This window comes from Centruroides sculpturatus, unplaced genomic scaffold (assembly GCF_000671375.1).
Source record: "Centruroides sculpturatus isolate CEXI.00-Female unplaced genomic scaffold, Cexi_2.0 scaffold988, whole genome shotgun sequence".
Classification (NCBI taxonomy): Eukaryota; Metazoa; Arthropoda; class Arachnida; order Scorpiones; family Buthidae; genus Centruroides; species Centruroides sculpturatus.
In genome coordinates this window covers 123038-136958 of record NW_019385206.1, presented here as the reverse complement: position 1 = coordinate 136958, position 13921 = coordinate 123038, and the positions used below count along the sequence as shown (strand labels likewise).

Here is a 13921-nt window from a genome sequence, read left to right as displayed (position 1 = left end):
ATTAGAATTGTATTTTAAAGGTAATAAATGTAAAAAAAACTTATACTATTTATTACTAGTTGTACCACAGCTTCGCCCGCATTATATCGAATTTTCTCGCTGTAGAATGTAGCCTGTGTCCATCTCTAACATATAAGCTATCTCTATGCCAAATTTTATTAAAACCTGTTCAGCGGTTTATACGTGAAAAGGTAACAGACAAACATCTAGACAGAATTACCTTCGAATTTATAATATTAGTATGGATTAATATGAATTTCTGCTATAAGGAGTATTTTTTGTTATTTTAGTTTACATTGAAATATGTAACAATAAATGTTTTGTTTTCCTTAATGCTGTGTTTGTATTGTATTCTTTTAAACGTTTAAACTGTAACTGTTATACAAATTTTTAATTTCTTCCCTAAAGAAATAAGTAATACATTTATAAATTGTTATGTATTAATTAAACTGATTAATTACCGAAACTAACTGTCAATAAATATCTAAGTAGGCTATAACATAACGCTGGATGATAAATTTAAACTAGAATGTTCTCATTAAAAACTTCCGATATGACCAGTGTTATTGGTACTGTACATCTAAGAAATTATGTGTAATTATCTTAAAAATATAGCAAAGCAAAACAATAACTTATAAGGTCTGTATAGACCCGAAGATTACATTCGGAATAGTTATTTGGGAATGCGCTCCTAATTACAAGATACAAACAGTATAAATAAATGTTATTTATTATGATTCTGTGTCTGCCTATTATCTACAAGGGTATCAGACCGCGAGCTGTTCGACATGAAAAAAGAGTTAATCACGTGTTAAGAAGTCGTTTGCTCTATCACGTGATTAGTGCAAAGAGAACGGATTCTTCCGCGAGAAGAAAAGCTACACGGAAACGCGTTAGAGACCTAGTCACGTGACAGAGTGACGTCGAAATAGGGTCACGTGACACAGTTTGTGTGGATCCGCCGTCCAGTGTTCACCTCCACGACGAGGCAAGCTTAAGCAATGGCGTCTCGAACGGGGAACAACCGGTAAGTAGTCCTATGATTTTTCGTTTATAGCACTGTGTATACAGGTCGCCCGGAAAAATGTTATGCGTTTTATGGATGTATATTAAATATACATTCTTTTAATATAATATAATTTAAAAAATTCATATTCCCTTAATCTGCACAATTACCAGTTATCTATCTATATAACCCATTGAATACGTGTCAGCCCTCCGCGTAACGGTATGCCAAAAAACGGGCACTAGAGGCGCCCTAGCGATGATTTTAAATTAACAATAAATTATTTTTATTTGTAATACAAATTTACAACATCCCGTGACTCATAAGTTAGTGAACGTCGCGCATTGACTAACGGGAAATTTGTTGTAAAAATGGCGGATACATTTAAAATCGAGATTTACAACCGAAGGTAAATAAACAAATTAAACTATTTTAAAGTTTTTTAGAATGTTTAATAGATAGAAATATAGATCCGTATGACGCGATTGGGACTTTAACAGAGCTGTAGAGCATATTGATAGGAACAAAAAATCAAAGGAACCGTGCATCATGGGAATTTGTAAAGAACGCCCAGTAGGGGGCGCCCCGGGCTACTACTATTTTGATATTTTATCACGAAAACATTACACATTTTTGGTAGGCATCAACCAAGTCACTTGCTGCATATTAAAAATACCACTTTGACGTAAGGGCCACAAATAAAAGAAAAATTCAACAATACGAAACAATTACATATGAAGTATAATTAAACGATTAAAACAATTTCACTAGTCCAAGTAATGTAAAGTTAAACACCGATCCACATAAGTAAAACAACATCGAAATATCCTGCATAGAGTTGCGTGCTTCTCTCGACATTTGGCTATTCTGACGTAGCACTTATGACGTAACGTATGACGCATTTATCGCACGTTCTACCGATTCGAATTCGTTCGATTTCGTATTGCCGACGCCATCTTAAAGAAACGAAATAGACCCACCTGTTAGAAAATTTGATATAATCGAAATGAGTTGATATAATGATAATGATGATAATAAACCCAGAACAAAAGTGATTAGGAGTTAAAAGTTGAAATTTGGTACACAGTTAGAGTACGCCATGAGAATGCAAACTATAAACGGTTTTTTTTAAAAAAATTCACCCTGCGGAATGGAGATAGACAGTTTAAAAATGCCTTGAGAAAGTCGCTTTCTACTGTATTATTTTAGAAGTTATTTGGGTTTTTGCGAAATATCGAACGTATTTCTATGCACATAAGAAAATACTCTAATTAGCATCAAAAGAAACGAAAAAAAGACAAACTATATAAACTAAATATAAAGTACACACTATAATATGATAGTGTTTACAGGTTAGAAGTACAAAATGATATAATAATCTTAATATTTGCTGTTGATGTTCTAACTGACCTACACTGTTGATGTTCTAACTGACCTACACAATATTCTAGCTTTTATATAGGCCTATAGACTTTCAAATTATTATAAAATATGAAATATAAAACCTATTAATTGTATTAAAATTATAAAAACATCCCAGACAAAGAAAATATAACTCAGAAATAATTGATTTCCAACCTAATTAACTAGAGTGTCGAAAACGGCCGGCGACGGGTGGTTTCCCTCGGACGTGACATTTTATTTAGAACACCGAAGATTAAAAACAATATTTTAATAAATAAATCAAGAGTTGTGGATTTGAGTCCCATTCTGGGCAATTATTTTCTTTCGGAATATTCTAAATTTAAAATTAATTTAATTCTAACTTTTAAATTTATTAGGAGAGCAGCTAAACCATTTATCTCTAGCCAAACTGATTTGTTATGTAATTAGTTATTAGGCTCAACATAACTCAATAGATAATCTGAAAGATCATTTGGTAATAGGAACTTGCTGGGTTGTTGTTTATTATGTAAATTACACAATCAATCCGCAAGAAGGAAGTGCTTGACTGTGAAAGAAGCATTCTTTCACAGTTAAGAAAATATTGTGGCAATATAAATTAAAATTTTCAGTTGTACGAAATATGTTGTAAATTCCCTATCTTACAATGGCGGAAGCAATTGTTTCCAATCAAACCCCAACCACTTGTAATGTAATCCGAGTAAATTTTCTTTTTAGCGAAGTTTTACATTTAACAAATATTCTGCCAAATCCGAGAGAAAAGAATTTGTTAAAAATAAACTTTCCTTTAAAAAAAATGCAATGAAAATACTCGAAATATTACATCTATGACGTAAAACTCGTGACGTAACGCGTGACGCATTGCAACGACAATTTCGAATTCGTTCCATTTCGTATTGTTGCCGACGCCATCTTGGAAATTTATGCTATCCGGAAATTGCGAGTTCTTTTTCCCTCCATTTTAACATTTTTCGTACAAATTTTAATAATGAAAACTCGCGTAACGTAGGTAACATAATATTTTTCGATTTATATAAAAATTAAATAGATTAAATTAGATACGCTTTAAACCTATATTTGCGGCCTGTAACCTGTAAGGTTACGGAATGCATTTTTATAATTTTATTTATTATTACAAATATCTTAGCGATATTTTACAAAAAAGAGGACTATTTTAGCATTTTAAAGATAACATTTGCAATTAGTTAATATTCTGACGTAGAACTTATGACGTAACGTGTGACTCATTTATCGCACGTTCCACCGATTCGAATTCGTTCGATTTCGTATTGCCGACGCCATCTTGAAATAGAAAGTTTTATGGAAATTGCGAGTTATTTTTCAATCCATTTCGAGATTTTTCGTAAATGTTTAATTACAAAAACCCGAATAACGCAGGCAATGTAACGTTTTTTTATTTATAAGCGATCAAAATTGAATAATTGTCGATAGAATATTAAGTAAAAGTCTTAAATTTTACTTAAAATATTTAAGGTTGTTTCCACTTAGCATCGAATTAAATTATCAGATTATAAATGATATTCGCTTGTATATCGTCTTATATTCTTTTGAATGAAACAATAAATGTTTTATATTAGAAAATGGTTTTATTATTAAATTAATTAGTTAATCAATCATCTCGATTTTTTCTATTCTTAATATTTAAATTCTTAAATTATTCTAGAAAGAAGTATCATTCTCAAATTTTATAATCCACTTTCCAAAGAAACATGGAATCATTTTAAAAACTTCTTTGCTCAAAAAATTAACAAAGGAAAGGTAAGACTTTTTTATTTTCATTCTAATTCTGTACATTGATGCAGTAGAAAATAGTATATAAAAGTTTAGAATCCTCATTGATGAATCTAAGAATTTATTGTAGTAGAATGATGCTTGAAATGTAATGTTATTTATTCACGCATTCAATATAATCCAAATTGCAATTTTAATTAAAAGTAATAAATTAGTCCTTCAAATTATATTTATTTCATATCAAGATAAATTATAAACATGTGAGAAAAACATTAACAGAGAGTTTAAATCATAATATAATCTTGTTTTAAAATTATCAATGAGTAATTAATATGAATTTATAATGTCTACCTATTGATAACAGGATTTATTTTAAAAAATTAATTCTTAGCTTATTTCAATTATCAAATAGTACATACACTTATTTGGGTAATTTTTTAGAATTGGGGCAATTTAACACCATTGCTCATTCATAAAGTACATAACTTAACAACACCCAATACTGAAATTTACAGATTTACACAAATCAAATCACACTACTACACTTAATTTATTTGCATTAATATCTAGAATGCCATTTATATAACCAGAAGTTCTATCTAAGCTGTAATTAACACTCTTATTTTTGCTAAACTCAATGTTAAATTTTAGAAAATGCTACAATTTTAAATAAACCATTTCTTTTAAAAGAAGTTGTTTTATTTCTCTTAGTATATGGTTTAATTTTTATTAAGACATATGAAAATGAAGCTTAACTAGAATTTTAATGTTTGTTTACTTATTTTTATATTAAAAATAGCTGTTTTTTCAACTCTTCTATGTAACTCTTGAATACATTGATGATTCTGACATTTTATTTTTTACATGTTTAATAGATTTAACTGATTGTGAGCACTTAAAGCCAGGAGTTGTGTGACATCATTTAGGCTTCTGACATACCAATAGAGCAGCTATGTGACATGTATGTATGAAAATTACTTTGTGGATAATCAAGTCAATGGTAAGTGGCTGGAAGTGATTACATTTATTTGAAATCATTACTATATTTATTCATATTTTAGAATCAATTTTAAATAATGTTCTTTTTTAATTGTTCAGGTTATCTGCTTTGCACACCTTCCTTTAGAAAATGTTGATACAGATAACCCCTCACTATAGCAAACAATTTGAAGTCCAATTTGGCCACCTGTAAGACTTAGCTTAAGAACTGTCAATATAAATTTCAGAATACCAAAGGTTTTTTTACTATGTCGAGCATTCCCAACATATTAAAACACTGGGATGGGTTGGACGAAAATGATTATGAAGTTCCATAGATGACTGGACAAAAGGGGCTTGTCTAGAAGATGCCTTAGATTAAGGCTGGTGTGGTGGGTGGACTGGATTATTTGTTACCCATATTAGAATATTCCGGAAGTACCCAGTGAAAATCCTTAAAATCAGTGGATGACTCCAGTGACAGGATTTTTTAGATCATAGGCCAGGAAAGCCACCACGAAATAAGATGTGTACGGATATTATACTAGGAAGTTACAAGAAGGAAATTGCTGCATAGGAAGCAAAAAGTGCTAATTGCCATGTTTTATTGCAGTACCTCAGGTAAGAAATGATCCCACATTAAACTATACTGCATTCTTTTATCCCCTTTATCCAAAGAAGGATCAAGTACTGATATCCACTGTACATGACATAGATATGGAGAATATGAGAGCCTTAATCATTGCAAAAACATCAAGAACATATTGTATTATGTGAACAATATATGCTCTACACACTGCAAACTGCCAAGATTGGATGATGCAGAGCATTTTTAATAAATAGTTGAACTGGAAACTAGATTAAAAGATGAAACAATAGTTCAGAAACAATAGAAAAGATGAAATTCATGAAAATTATTAGAAAAAAGAAACTGCAATCTTAAAATGAAGTATAGTGAAATTTAACAATTGATATGGTGTATAACTTACTCTGAAAACAAAATTGACCATTGGTTAACGTCAATACTTAAAGACGATTTCACAGATAGCCATGCTAATGTAAGTCTATCATAATATATTTATCAAATGGTTTTCTTTAAAAACAAGCAATTATTTATTATGACATTGTCACAATGTTGGGCTGCAATTTCTAATCATATTTTTAATTTAAAATATAACCTCTCCACCTCAAATTAGTAGTGACTTGCCCCTGGTACATCACACTTTTCCTTTAACAATACAGTTGTGTTTAACAATACAATGCCAGTCATATCTCTAACACCTTCCATGGGAATGTTTTAATTGAAATAACGCAACTTCCGGCTTGCATCGGAAGTTCTTATATAGTTAATTGGGGCCTTCTCCCACTAAGGCTTACGTATCGTATTCCGTTCTCGAAATTATGATGAAAATTTTAATTGTAATGTCACTTTAATGCTATTTTAAATACGCATTCAACAATTTATTATTATTACAACTGCCAGATAAACACATAAGGCACACTAAATATAGCATAATGGCACCCGTATTCGAATGTTTAAAGCTGTTATAAAATTTGATATTTTTTATTACGATCAGTAAAAGAACAATAATACATAAGACATAAACAATACATAAATTTTATAGACAATTTCTAAATATTATTCCTCATTGTTTCAATTATAAAGCACCTCGTAAAGAAAGTTTTCAAGGGTGTAAATAATTACGCTTACGAACAATTACTAGAAAGGTTGTTAAGAACATTCAGTAATACATTATCTACAAATAATTAATAGTTATCTCTTGGGGTGCATTTAGAGTTTTCTGGCCTTCATTTTAAAAATATTATGACAGTTAATCGCCTAAATAATCAGGTAATAATTTTACAAAACAATTCAGCATGAATTAATCAATTAAATGCGAATTAAATATAAAACAGCACATACAATATAGAAAAATTTTAGTTAACATTATTAACAAAATTTCAAAAAAGTTCTAATTTAATTTTAATTTTACATTTTAAAATAAAATTGTAATAGATAATTTGGTTGTAATCTTACTTTTGATAATATGAATTGAATTGCATTATTTATAATAAATTATACGATAATGTTTTGATATTTTATCACGAACATATTACACATTTTTGGTTTACAGCAATAAAGTCAGTTGCTGCATATCAAAAATACCACTTTGGCATAATGGCCACAAAAACAAAAATTTAAACAATTCTAAACAATTACATATAAATTATACTTAAAATATACAAACTAGTCGAAATAATAAATAAATTCACATTGATCAAAATATATTACTTGACAATCTCCTTTCTATACCGATGACTAGACTTTTTCACATGTATAACGTATGACCGGACATTGGAGTGTCGCTAAGGCCGACAATGGCCAGCGACGGGTAAGAGGTGGGATTCCCTCGGACGTGACAATTTCTTTTCTATACCGATGACTAGACTTTTTCACATGTATAACGTATGACCGGACATTGGAGTGTCGCTAAGGCCGACAATGGCCAGCGACGGGTAAGAGGTGGGATTCCCTCGGACGTGACAATTTCTTTTCTATACCGATGACTAGACTTTTTCACATGTATAACGTATGACCGGACATTGGAGTGTCGCTAAGGCCGACAATGGCCAGCGACGGGTAAGAGGTGGGATTCCCTCGGACGTGACAATTTCTTTTCTATACCGATGACTAGACTTTTTCACATGTATAACGTATGACCGGACATTGGAGTGTCGCTAAGGCCGACAATGGCCAGCGACGGGTAAGAGGTGGGATTCCCTCGGACGTGACAATTTCTTTTCTATACCGATGACTAGACTTTTTCACATGTATAACGTATGACCGGACATTGGAGTGTCGCTAAGGCCGACAATGGCCAGCGACGGGTAAGAGGTGGGATTCCCTCGGACGTGACAATTTCTTTTCTATACCGATGACTAGACTTTTTCACATGTATAACGTATGACCGGACATTGGAGTGTCGCTAAGGCCGACAATGGCCAGCGACGGGTAAGAGGTGGGATTCCCTCGGACGTGACAATTTCTTTTCTATACCGATGACTAGACTTTTTCACATGTATAACGTATGACCGGACATTGGAGTGTCGCTAAGGCCGACAATGGCCAGCGACGGGTAAGAGGTGGGATTCCCTCGGACGTGACAATTTCTTTTCTATACCGATGACTAGACTTTTTCACATGTATAACGTATGACCGGACATTGAATCTCAGAGAGTCGCTGTGGCCGAACAATGGCCTGCGACGGGTGAGCGGTGGGACTTACTTGGAGATGACATTTTTTAAAAACTTTTTTTAAAAATCTTACTTTGTGAATTAGTTGTTTTATTCACACTTTTGGTAGTTACTGATGAATATTAAAATTTATTTTAATCGTATATGCAATCGTATATAAGATATGTATCTAGTTATATATTAATATGATAATTCAAAAATATTTTTCTGTTCTAAAGTAAAATTTATCATATGTTATTGAAGTTTCAGGATTATTAGCAATTGCAGTTGGAGGTTACGTAGAGTCATTTTGATACCCAAATAAACGTATGAAAACTTTTTTCTTATTAATAAAAAGCTTATTATTATATTAGGAGTCGTTTAAATTACAGTGTAAGTCATATATTGTACTCGGGAAAATGTTTCTATCACTAAATAAACCGTTTTATAAGATCAGAATGTAATTTATTTTAATTTATAATCAAATTCATTCGCTATAATTGATATAAATTTCTTATTTTGTTAGTTTATATACTAATATATGCTGTTATGTATTTGTTATTTACAATATTTAATAGTAAAAAATATCGTAAACAAACACACGTGTTTTTGCGGAGACGTGACATTTCATGTGACCGCAGGGAGCGCAGCTCGCAGGTAAGGTGACGTCATTCTATTTATTGTGACTTATTTGTGACGTATTGCCTATGACTTGAAGCTATCGAATAAATCAAAATAATTGAAGATATTAAATGTTTTCTATTGTATAAAAGCATTATTGCAAAAANTAAACTAGGTTCTGAATTTATATCCCGAGCCCCATAGCTCGTAACAATATTTTATTCAACAACCATAAATGCTGATATGTTATTCATAATTCTATAATATTATCATGCATATAAATTCATTTCTATAGAAGTTATTAACATCTAGTTTGCAAGTATCCAGCAGGCTTAGATGGCTCAACTGTAATAAAGTCTAATGACTTTATTACAGTCTAGACCAGTGTTTCCCAACGTGGGGCCCACGCCCCACAGGGGGGCAATTCGATTGTTAAGGGGTGCAATTTGAAAATGGACTCATAGCCCAGGGGTGGCCAACAGTTTTTGCTCCTGGGCCGAATTGGAAAGAATACTTTTTTCACAGGTCGAATCAGAGGCTGCCAGAATTATCTTACTAAATTGTATAGTACATAAAGATTACAAATACATTTTACACTGTACTTAAAAAATTTGTAATGGAGGGTTAACTTTAAACGCACAGTGAGTTATTAATCTTTTTTTTATAGGCGTCAGATTTTTAATCGAGCTATTCGGACTTGAGTAGCTAATATTAAAAGATTAATCGCGGGCCACATAAATTTATTAGATGGGCCGTATGTTTGCCATGCCTGATATAGTAACTGTATATGTTTGGGACATAAGAATTTTAAAAAAGCTAAGGTAAGGCATAGCACAATTAAGGTTGGGAAACACTGGTCTAGAGTCTAGAGAAGTGTTTCTTAACAGGGGGGCCGCGGCCCCCTGGAGGTCCGTAAGAAGCTTGCCGGAAGCCGCCAAATTATGCAAAATTTCCTTCAGAATATTTAAAAAAAAATTTATATATAACCGAATATCGTATTGAAAAGTAAAATAAGAAAGATAAAGTTTCTGTATTTAGTTTTTTTTTATTTATTTCTTATTTTTTCCTACATACAACTTTGTTAGTACAGAAGAAATAAATGCAAATATGCTACTTACACCGCAGTATTTACTTCTTTTATTTCAAAGTAATTCTAAGAAACTATTAATGCTTGGAATTTTAAAAATAAAGCAATAACAAAAAATCAATTTATTATAGATAATTTAACAAATATAAATTATTATTTAGAAAAATGGAGGTAAAAAAAAATTATGAAATATTTGGTGGGCCGCGAGTACAAAAAGGTTAAGAACCACTGCTCTAGACTAATGTAAAATGTTTAGTGTACTGTAAATTGAAAGGGTTCAAACTATTGATATAAATTTTATTATGTAGAAAATATCATATATTTAGATAAAAAGTATGATGCATATACAAGAAGGTATAAAGAAGTTATAAACATCAGTAGCAACTATGAAAAATTAAACAGAAGCCTTGTAATAAAATTATTATACAAATATATACAGTAGACCCCCTATAACGCGGGTTCATATAATGCGGATTCGTATATCACGGCGATAAATTGCGACCGTATTCGTATAAAGACGCTAAAAGAGACTCGTAAAATGCGGTAAACCGTCATCGCCGACTCGTGCCGCGAGAGGATTGGTCGAATCTGGACCAATAGTGGATGAGCAGCCGAACTACTTACACGCTACGAAGATTTTAGGCGTGAAAGTTGAGTTTACTATCGTCTGTACAGTATATTAATTAGGTACTGTAAATCTAATACAGTACTGTAATTGTATACATTTCTTGTGAATGTAATATTTCTTAAATGGCCATAAAAATTATTTATATTAATGATGTCTCCAAAGTTCAGCGAATTTTTCGCAGAAAAATAACTTATCAGAAAACGCGCCTGCCGTTCGATGCGCTGCTCCGCGAAGAAAACAAGCTTAAGCAATGGCGTCGTCGAACGGTGCACACTCGATAAGTAAACCTACAATTTTTTTCTTATAGCATAGTTTATACGAATTATTCCCAAAAAATTATACGTGTTTTGGAAATGTTAAATCAAGTTAGTCTAGAATCGATTAATTTTATGGAAGAAAACTTTTCAAACAGCCGTAGTCCGTAAACTTCACACGTGATAGGCTGCGATTGGCTCATGTATTTAAGGATTCCTACAACGCGAAATTTTTATAAAGTGGAACGTATCTACCGCGTTATAGGGGGTTGACTGTATATATATGCACATAAAAGTATTACAAAGTATTGATTTGAATTTTACCTTAGACATTTTCAGTGGTGTGAGAAATTTCAAAACACGTTGCAGGACATAGTGCAACTTCGCACTGTCTGCACCAATATCGTGTTTCTTTTCTAATTTATTTCATTATCGCATCACGCTTGCAACAACAGACCGCACAACATCTTGTAGGAGCTGCTATTTTTTCTGTTGGCAGAATGAAGGCTGGAAAATGCCTTTTTGTGAGTCTGAGTGGACCTGGACCTGGTGTTTTTGGCCGACCTCTATATAACGTAGTTTCGGTGTGAAATTCCTTGATGAGCTGTTCAATAAGTTCTACTCCAAACGCTAAATGCTTTTTGTTCCCGCCATTTTTTATAGAGGACAAAAGAATTATATATGCAGATTTCAAGTAAATAAAAAAATATTTTTATATAATGTTTTTTTTCTCTTTTCCTTGCTACCGGGTAATTATGAAGCTGTTGATCTAAACGATCAACTCCTCCCATCGTATCGTTGTAATCAATGACAACATGTGGCTTCATTTGAATGGTACCAACACGCGTTGGTTTACTGACAAGTTTGGCATTGTGCACTGTAGATAGTAATGTAACGGTGTTTTGTCTTCCCATATTAAAATTATAACTTTTTCCCTCTGTTATGCCCATATTTCTCCTTTTTTTATTTTTTTTTCTGTTTATCATATCTGGATTTTCTCTTATGTGTAAACAGAGTGTTCCATATATATCTGTTTGATGGGATATCAAATATTCGGTTAACTGAGGAGAGGTATAGTACTTATCAGTTGTAACGCAGTGGCCTTTGTTTAACAATGGCTCCACTAATAATAATACTATTTGGGAAGTAAATTGCATATGATTATATTTAGGATCTAATATATTATCTTTTCCGGTGTAAATTATAAATTTGTGTAAATAACCTGATGAAGATTTACACAACAAAAAATTTGACACTGTAACGTGACCATTTGAGAGGTATGTATTGTTTCCAGGAGATACAATCTTTGAAAAGTAAGAGTGACTCGTCCACTGTTATGTCTCTCTCTGGTTCGTATAAACGCGAAAATTTAAAATTTAGATCATTTACTAAAGCCAAAATTTTGTTCAATTTAGGAGATGAATGGCTGTACAGAACAAATGATGCATTATCCACGATGTGCAAATTTTATAGATTTGCAGAGATAAACTCTGTAAATCTATTTTTAGACATAAATTTACGAAGAATTGGTGTGCTAATTAAATCTTTGGTGGACCAATACATCCTCTCATCCGGTTTTTTTTAAATTCCCTGCAAGATACAGATAGCCAAAAATGTATATATTTTGGCCACTGTAACAGGCTCTCACTGATGCCTGGATGATTGCAGCTGTTGCAGTGCGTAACGATTCGTCTCGCTAACAATTAGATTTATTAACTTTAAATCTAAATAATTTTAAAAAAGCGAGTAAATCGATATTATTGACAGGGAAGCGACAACCCGGATTTCCTGTAAAAGGAAATCGTGGAGGAGGTGGAGAAGGATTGTGTATATCCACATCGACCAAATTTCTGGCAGTAGCGATGCTTTGGTCCAAATCTGAGCTCGATTCCGAGTTGCTGACGTCGCTCAAATTATATCCGATCCATTTTCGGAAAAACTATCATTTTCGTATTCAAAACTAGACATTCTGTCAATAAAAAATTGTATCTAAAATCATTCTTTTATATTATTAAGCGCGAAAAGCGTATTCTTCGGATAAAATATGCTTATAAACTTACTTGGAAAAGAGTAGAAAACACTTCACAATACACAAAAGCAGCGATATTGTACTATATCTAAAAGAAGAAAATTTAATCTAATATCAGTTTTTTAATTACGCGTGAGAATATTCAGCAAATGAAATATGCTTATAAACTTACTTGAAAAAGATTAGAAACACGTTTTACGATGCACAAAAGTAGAGATATTCTAGTAACGCAAAACCTAAAAAGTTGTAGTGATATCTGACCTCTTCGTCTTCCCTCAGTTGCGGTTTTCGTTGCTCCGGGTGCAAATCGGCAGTAAAGGGATAACTATAAAAACGTAGACAAAGGGTCATAACACCGAGGGAGAAAAAGGCGGGAAAAAGGTACGGGGAGAGTACTTAGGGACAAAATAGAGAGTGGAAGGCTAAAGTAGAGGTCCCATAAATAGAATAATACTTCATTGTTCTTTGTGTAGAAATATTTGACATTCTCTACGTTATAAAATTCATATCAATACTTTGTAATGCTTTTAAATGCATATATATATGCATATAAAAGCATAAAATTAATTAAGGAAAACAAAATTATTATACAAATACAGTAGAGCGTCGATTTTCCGAAAGTCAATCATCCAAAATGTCAATTATCCGAAAGAAATCCAGTCGGCAAATTTCAATTTTTGCCAGTGCTGTGGCGCTTCAATCTTTGGCTATTTCTTGGGCTACTCAAATATTTTACGTTTTTGATACTAAATTAACATCTGAAGTACAGTGGTACCTCAGGTTACGAACGCCCCAGCATACGAAATTTTCAGGATGCGACATGAAATTCGAACATATTTTTGCTCCACGATACGAACAAAAACTCACCATACGACGTTACATTAGTTCGCATTTTTCATTTGTTTTTCTTACTACAGTTATTTTTTT

General features: G+C 32.3%; 1 long non-coding RNA gene across 2 annotated transcripts; it reads left to right on the top strand.

Annotated features, from left to right (window-relative positions):
• The first annotated feature begins 3104 nt into the window (after positions 1-3104).
• LOC111636114 lies at positions 3105-6721 on the top strand. 2 transcript variants are annotated; one of them, XR_002758484.1, is made up of 4 exons: positions 3105-3419; positions 4095-4189; positions 5038-5162; positions 5261-6721. It is a non-coding gene; the product is annotated as an uncharacterized LOC111636114 (long non-coding RNA). The 2 variants fall into 2 exon arrangements; XR_002758485.1 differs by lacking the exon at positions 3105-3419 and adding an exon at positions 3429-3813.
• Positions 6722-13921: the final 7200 nt, after the last annotated feature.